The sequence below is a fragment of the Ascaphus truei genome, chromosome 4 (assembly GCF_040206685.1).
Source record: "Ascaphus truei isolate aAscTru1 chromosome 4, aAscTru1.hap1, whole genome shotgun sequence".
Lineage (NCBI taxonomy): Eukaryota > Metazoa > Chordata > Amphibia > Anura > Ascaphidae > Ascaphus > Ascaphus truei.
Window position 1 is genome coordinate 175,083,585 of NC_134486.1, and position 8,400 is coordinate 175,091,984.

The 8,400-nt window shown below is 41.7% G+C and overlaps 1 long non-coding RNA gene across 2 annotated transcripts in view; it reads left to right on the forward strand.

Moving 5' to 3' along the window:
* The window catches only part of LOC142493152 (uncharacterized), an 18,420-nt gene extending 11,184 nt beyond the window's left edge, over nt 1-7,236 (forward strand). The window contains exons 3-5 of one of the 2 annotated variants that reach the window (XR_012801026.1): nt 3,718-3,762; nt 6,901-6,982; nt 7,062-7,236. This is a non-coding gene — a long non-coding RNA (uncharacterized LOC142493152). The remainder of the gene's footprint in view (nt 1-3,717; nt 3,763-6,900; nt 6,983-7,061) is intronic. The other variant, XR_012801027.1, reaches the window with a different exon arrangement.
* The last annotated feature ends 1,164 nt before the right edge of the window (nt 7,237-8,400 follow it).

Consider the following 8,400-nt stretch of genomic DNA (forward strand, 5'->3'; position numbering starts at 1 on the left):
CTAACAATCTATAGCTAGATAAAAAGATGTGGACCCACAAGGTAAACACTAGCAGTCAGTATATTAAACCAATACTGTCTATGGAGCACTAACTCGATTTCAGTATACCATTACTGAAGCCGATACACAAAATATAATCTGTCCGGTAAATAGAGGCAGGCATGTGAGACACAGTACGCTACAGCGTCTCAATAGTAACAGCCTACCCTCATCTTTACTATTTGGATAAGCATTCAATTAGAATGATAAATATTTGATGGTTGTGACAATTATCCACACACCTATTTTATCTGTATATACATTGAACACGATCACTCTTCTGGAACCAGGATCACATGTACAGTAGGATGTGAATGACTCCAGTGATTTAACGCAACCCCTTTTGAAAGCACACAAAGTCCTTCTATATTCTTTAACTTTATTGGGGGAGTCAACAGAAATATAAAAGGTACTTGAAGATGGTGTAATGTAGTGCGTGTGCTTCAATAGCTGATGGTGCCTTGGTATAAAGGGGGGCGGGTAAAAAAGGATGGCCTTTGCAGGGGTGTAATGGAGGAAGAATGTACTCACTAAGCCAGCTTGTTAGATCTAAAGCACATGTTCCTGTGACAAGCAGGAAGAGTCAAAGGACCATTCCATAAACAGAAATGGGTAGGGGAACAACAAGGCTAAACCAAACGCATGGTAATGAGAATGGGAGGTTGCCAGGGCAACCAACTGGTGGCAGTGTAAAGATAGAAAGTGTCAATAATGTATCTTTACACATGCAGCTAGCTGCTGGAACAGGGGAACTAACAAGCAGCTGAATTAAGGAGACAGAAATCTGTGAGCTGCAAAGAGACACAGAAAATGTGTAATCCTGTTCCAGGACAATCACAGATAAAGTTACTTCCTGACACAATCCATGAGACAGTTTTTTTTCACGGTTTTTTTTTTTCATTTCTGGGCTCTAAAACGGCCCATGACTTATTTTGTATATATACCGTTCACATAATTATCACTAACAGTATCACAAAATTGGCTATTACCAGTCTCGCCATATATCAACTTTAGAATATCAATATATTATACAGTGGCTCTCTTGGGATCAAATATTATTACTAGGAATGCTTTAACATCCTATTACAGCTCTTACTGATCATACAGACAGTAACATTCATTTCTAACTGACCCTACCAATAGAGACACCAATATATAGGATTCAGGATACTGACTCTTCAAAGGTCACACAAACTGTGTGACAACCATACATGGCTTTATGCCACATGCCAGCGCTATTGAGGTTTTAAATTTAAGGACACTTCTACACCATAAACTCTTACAGGGGTTATCACTTGGTTTTGAAGGACCTAGTAGATTTTAACCATTAATAGTAGTTCTCAGTAATAAAGTATTTACATTAATATATTTATTTAATATAGTAGTTTCATAAAAGTTATTGTAATTTGTTTTAAGAACTTTGTAAATCAGCAAAATGTTTGAGGGAAACTTGTTGATTTGCACTCAACACTTCTCAATTTTTGTATAAAAATATTGGAAAAGTTGACAAATTCGATTATTTTCAGGAACATTTCTAACAAGTGGCTTTCTACGTAAGATATTTGCTTTTGAGGATTTTTTAGTGAAGTTTGATAACTTTAATAACTTTTTTGGAAGCTGCAAATGGCCAACATTTGCTAAGCTTCACCAATCTGTAGAACAGGTGTGCAAACGGGGGGGGGACACAAAATGTTGAAAGGGGGGGCGCTGCGCTTGCAAAGGCCCCGTGCTCTTTTCCACAACATTTAAATTGATTGCCTGGGGAAGAGCGCCGGACCTCTAAATTGCTTCTTCCGTTCTCTCCAGCTTCTCTTGACACTCGTCGCTATGACAATGCAACAAAATGCCAACGCATCACATGACAACGCAACATCGCAATGCCATGACGATAACGTCTCAACGTCACAGAGAGAGATGCCAAAGAGGGGGGGGGGGGGGGTGTGGAAGTTAAGAGCAGGCAGAGGATGCTACTTAAAAATTTTGCACACCCCCTGCTCTAGAAAATATTTTCCTTTCGATCTCTGGACTCTCTCCGTTTCTATTTTTCTACTTCTGTCTAAGTACTGTAACGGATTTTCTGACCTGGCCTGACCCACCCAATCCCATATTGGCCCCTGTGGTCTAACCAGTCCCCATTACAGTGTGATGTCCGGTGGTGCACCTGTTGGCAACAGGACTCCTGAGTCTCCCGCATGATGTTGTGTGGGGATTGCCAACCCAGACAGGCAGCTGAGGTAGTGTGCTTGAGTCCTACCTAGATCCAGTGCAGCGCCTCCACCTCATCAGGATCCCAGCGTGAGCTTGTGGATGGTCCTGGTGAGGAACTCCTCTGTGGTGCTTCTCTCTGTGCAATGATTCCACACTTACACACGAGAGTGTCTTTAATCAGGAGCATCTTTATTGAATACGGTGGGCCAGCTGCCCTCCACAATGGGTGTATTTAGCCCTCCATTGTTCACCGTACTTCCCTTTGAAAGGTATAGTCCTCCTAATGTAGGGATTCCCTATCCCCGCAGGGATATCTACCCTGTGCCAGGTCCCTGGTCACAGTCTCATAAGCAGCAGCTTAGAACAGAATCACTCTTAACTCCTTCCAGAACTGGGAAGAACTATTACCTAATCCTTCAACAGCTTAGCAACTACTTCTGAACGCCTAACTTTTGATCAGTGCTGTGCCTTATGTATCCTCAGGGGGCTGACACAACTCTGACATCACTAATTATGGATTCAGAGCATGTGACCACTCCCATCCATACATAGGGCACCTCACCAGGGTGTGAGGGCAAACCTCCATAATTACTGCTGGCATGCCCATAATTTACGAGGCCTTATTGTCAGCAGGAGAGATGACTGCAGCCATTTTACAGCATGGTTACAGTACTCTCTGGGACTGATTGTAAAAACTCCAAGGCCAGTCGCACTTTGGGTGAAAACTCCAATTGACTTGAATCAGCGTTTCTGCCATCAGCTGATCCGGAGTTTAAGGAATCAGACCCTTTATGCTCAGTTTGTTTTCTTATTTGTGACTCAATGGGATTAACTTTGCTCCTAATCTGTTTTTCAAGTCTAGGTTGTACCCTGGCTAAACAGTAAATGTATTTAAATTTCACCCAGCATCCATCTGTCTAAGTCTTCTGGTGCATGTGGGAGACAGACCGGGAGTCATAAAAATGCAATGACGAATGTCACTCTCAGTCTGACAGTATCTCCCGATAAAGTAATTTGCTCGATACCCTGCATCATCGTGTTTGACTATCCCGCATCGTGCTTTGATGACTCCGGCCTTAACTTCTAACAACAAAGCTCTGTAACACCATATGTCATAGGTGGCAAATAAGTGAAAGACTGTAGAGTACCATCAACTCTAAAAATAGGTCAAACATTATACAATAGCTGTTGTCCTATCATCTTCTTGTATTTGTTTGTCCATTTTTGGTACCGTTTTAGCCCCAGTTGTTTAGATCTTGTACCATTTAGACTATTGAGGCATTATGTGGACCTAAAGTAAGGGGTGGTTACATTTAGATTAGAAATTTGTGTTAAAATACTCACCTTTTATACAAGTATTCTATATTGTGTGATTGTTACAATAAATATAATATGAATATAGGTGGGTTTTGTACATTTGATTGTAATGTGTTCCACTGATAAATCGCTAATCTTTCTGCCTTTCACTAGATTTCAGGTATACAATGAACAGAAGATTTTCCTCTGTTTTAGAAGGTACATTTTTTTCTTCTGCTTTTATATAGTTCACGGTGGCACTGCCTTGCAGTCTGTGCTGTTATAATTGGTAGGTTTGTGAGTTAAGTCTCAAATTCTGTAACGATTCGAAATTCACTTCTTCCTAAAAGTCAGATAAAATGTAGGCAATAGAAAAGCAGAAGAGTGGTAAGGGGAGTCCCTGAAATGAACTGTGGAAAATATAAGGCCAATCACTCGTAGGTCAACATTGAAATAAACAGAACTTTTTTTTTTTTTTTTTATAACTTTCTTTTATTGGTTTTTACAATGGTAGTACAGTCCACAATCACATTGGTATCATTTAGTCAGCTTTATGACATACAACATCGAGACAAACATGGTAGGGGGAAGACGTGAGAGGGGGGGGGGAGGGGGGGCAGGTATCGGCTAGAGGGAGAGTGTAAATTCCTCCGGGTTTTCCATTGCCGCTGACTCTTTCCGCGTGTTTAGAACTGACTCATTAGTCATCCCGCCAAGCCCAAAGACCAGGGGCAGTCGGAGGTCTCCTGCCTTTGTCCTATATGTCGAGCTATGTGTCAACCCTCTCGTGTGTCTGTTCCGCCACCGAAGGAGAGCCCATCTGCTACTATCAAAGCCAGACGCTGGCATTGCTCATCCCTGGGATATCGGTCTGTGCCAACCACAATGACCAGACTTTTTGAAAATTTGAACCAGTGTCGTTGACTAGACTTGTCAACTTTTCCATCTGGCAAGCGAACCAAATTCTATTCCGAATTTTGTCTATCGATGGAATTGCATTCTGATTCCATAACGCTGCGGTCTCGCACCTCATCGCCGTAGCAAAGTGTGCTATGAGTTTGTTTCCTGATCTAGATACCTCGTCAGTGGGCTTACCTAATAAGAAAACCCACGGATCTAGTTGAATTTTGAGGCCCAAGAAGACCCTTTGAAGCCAATCTCTAATTTGTGTCCAGACGGGTATGATTCGTGAACAAGACCACAGCATATGTACCAGATCTCCCTGTTCCCCCCACTGTCTAGGGCAGAGAGGGGAAGCTCCCGCGACAAATTTTGCCAATCTAACTGGGGTGAGGTACCACCTCAACAATACTTTATATGAGTTCTCCTTCAGTGTCGTACAAATCGAGCTGCTGGCCGCAGCGTTGAAGATCGCCGTCCACTCTTCGTCTGCTAACGGTCCAGTCAAGTCTGTTTCCCATTGAGTCATGAAACTGGGTCTATGTGAGTCATCAATGTCCGCCCTGGCCACCTCCCTGTAAAGGGCAGATACGAGTCCCCGTGTATCGGTTCCCCGATCACAGAGCTTTTCAAAATTAGTTAGCGGTGGTCTGTTTGGGTGTTTGGTATAAAATGCCCAAACCTGGAGGTATCTAATAAAATCTGTGTTGGGTAAGCCCGTTTCTGACTGTAAAATCTCAAATGTTTTGATTGTGTCTCGGCCCTCCAGGTCCTTAAGCCTTCTTAAGCCCCCTTTTTGCCAGTGTGTGAAGTTCCTGCCGATTAGCCCTGGAGCAAAGTCCGGATTGCCATACAAAGGGGCCATTAATGAATCTTTAGAGGTCAATGAGTGCCTATCTTTGGTCGATTCCCAGACCGAGAGAGAGTTCAACACAGAGGGTAGCGGATTCTTTAGCTCTTTCAGCCTAACCTTGGGATACCAGATAATATCCTTGAGCTCTAGCGGGGCACATACCTCCCTCTCCAAAGCTACCCAGCGCCTCAGCTCCGGATCACCATGCCACTGCGTTATTTGGCACAGTTGGGCCGCTTTATAGTAAGCCATCAAGGTCGGCACTGCCAGACCTCCAGTTTCCTTAGGCCTTTGCATGATTGACATTTTTATCCGTGGTTTTTTATTTTTCCAAATGAATTTCGTAACTGCTTTCTGCAGTGCTATAATGTCTGATCTTACCACGGGTATCGGAAGAGTTTGGAACAGGTATAGTATCCTGGGGAGAAGGTTCATTTTCACACAGAAGATCCTACCAATCCAGGATATCCCATAAGCAGACCACTCTTTGAGTTCCTTTGTAAGGGCTCTTAGGAGTCTCGGGTAGTTCTCTTGGTAGAGATTGCGGTTATGTTTAGTGAGAAAAAATCCTAAATATTTTATAGCTCTGGTCTGCCATTTAAATTGAAAGTTAAGCTCAATTAGCTTCTCTGTCTCTTTTGGAATATTTAGGTTCAGCGCCTCCGATTTCGATTGGTTTATCTTAAAACCGGAGATTCTGCTGAATTTATCCAGTAGCCCGAAGAACTTTTTTTTTTAACACAACTTCTCACTGTAGAATCACTTGAGTTATTATTTAAAAAATAAGTTTTCTGTTTTAAAATGATGGCTTCACCATAATAAGTTGATTGTATTGAAGTACCACATTTTCTGTTTGCATTGAAGGTTTTTGAATGCACTACGATAGCACTACTGAATGTGGAGTTACTGGACAGAAAAAGGGGAGGGTGGCTGATTTTCTAAGCATGGCCTACAGGCATTGTCTTAATTTTTAACCTTTTAGAGTGACATTTATGAAGGTCCCTGAAAGCCACAAGGGCCGGCACTCCAGGGACCCTGAATGTCATACCTTTTTTTGCTCGTTCTCGAATGGGAGATTGCATTCATGATTGGAAAGGAAAAACACTCCTATTTCAGTCATCGGAATGCTGGTTGTAACTGATTGCTATTGAAGTGATCACGTGGTTGCGATCCCTGTATCATATAAGTTAAATTAAAGCAGCAATACGGGTTTTACTTTATTTTTTTATTACAGGATTGAAGCAGGGGTTTTCGGAGCTGCACTGTATTCATTTCAGCTCATTGGACCCCCTGCTTCTAGAGATAACGTCATCCAGTGCGGCATTCTATTGGCCCGCGTGACTGGGATGTTTAAACTGAAAAGAGATAACCGTCACACCCTACAAAGTTAATTCTGGAAGTAAGGTGTCCCCAGAGCTGAAATTAACACAGTTCAGCTCTTCGCCTATAATAAATTTAAACAATGATACCTGTATTGCTGCATTAACATATTAGTAATGTGTTTAAATATTCATATATAAATCACACTAGAAAAGTTGTTTTTCACCCGAAGTAAAGAGTGGCATGAAACACCTAATCTAAAAAAACCTTTTGTTCATATATAGTGTACTATAAATCCAATGAATGGTCTGGAATATATGGCACACGGGAACTTGATGCAGAAACGTGGTCTACAATAAAAAAATAGTGAGTTTTGTTGGTCATAGATTTTATGTTAAACAAGTATTTTAGAAAGTTTGTAACAGTAATGTGTCTTTTTTTGCAGGTTTTTTGTGATGGTTATTACACAAACTTCTGCTGCATCTACAAAATCAAGCAATGTAGGATTATTCAAAATAGTCAAGTGAAATCCATCTTCATCCACATGAACAGTGTGACAAACATGTGGCTAGTATTTAGCCTTTGTGTTGATACGTAGCCGAATAAACTCGAGTTGTCCACTTCTGTCATTTATTTGCGAAAGAGAAGGGTTTGCCTTTTAAACAGTGCTAATTTTATTTAGTACCATTTCAAAGGCACTTAACAATTAAAGATGGAGAGATGTAGCCACGTTGGCTATAGTTTTGTTCTGCCTGTTGCATATACTCGCTCCACAAGGCTTTCTGAAGAGTTCCTCAATAGTGCTGTTCAGCTTACAGTTTTGTAATTTCTTTTTTTGTGGCTTAGACCCCTTTTATATGTAGAAGTAATATTGCTATTGAGAGCAAGAAATTACAGTTTGGTATATATCCCGTTTAGTAGATCTGTCGATTAAAACCATAATGCTCATCATTGCATTCGATCCGCGACTCGCATAAGCTACTTTCATTTGCGCGGCCCCATATTTCTTGCGTAAGGATCACTACAAAACTCCTATTGAAAAAAGGTCCAACGCTCAAATGGATATACATAAAACATATACAATAAATACCCTATACATTCAGGTATATGTGCTTACACTTTCAACCTATGACCCACCTGTCACTCTATCCCTAGACACAGGAATAAGGTTTAATTGTGCTAAAAGATACCGTAGCCGGTACGAACACTTGCAAAGTGCCTATTTCCACACCGGCTCACATTTGGGATTTTCTAGGAATGCACCGATCAAAAGCATATCTCTTTCTCCCCTCTTGTTTATACATAAAACATACATTTGCAAAAACAAACAAACAATTTATTAAACAAAAAACACTAAAATAAGAATCTCACAAGGGTGGTGTATGGGGAAGAGAAAACAAATATCCGCAGAAATGCACTTCCCCCCTCCCCATAGAACAGAATAGGAGAAAAGCAGGAAGCAGCCTAGAAGACCCAAATCCAAATGAGGACTGGCACCATGTGTCACTATCAACCCTTCACTTGGCCCTTTGTAAAATAAGCCATCGACTCGCTATATGTACACCTACAGTGCGTGACGTCACCGCGTCAATTGTGTGACCATGAAGATCAGTTAAGTGCTCCCTCTGTGCAACAAAGACATGAGGAAGAGACTGATCAGGGGCGCCCCCCAACGCCAGCAGGCCAGTACCACCCTGCACAACAGGCGTCTATGGGAGCATCCCATCACCCAGCAATGGAGCAAGCCACTCAGGTTAAAGCCCAGAGTCGAGCTGTGGGAGAAA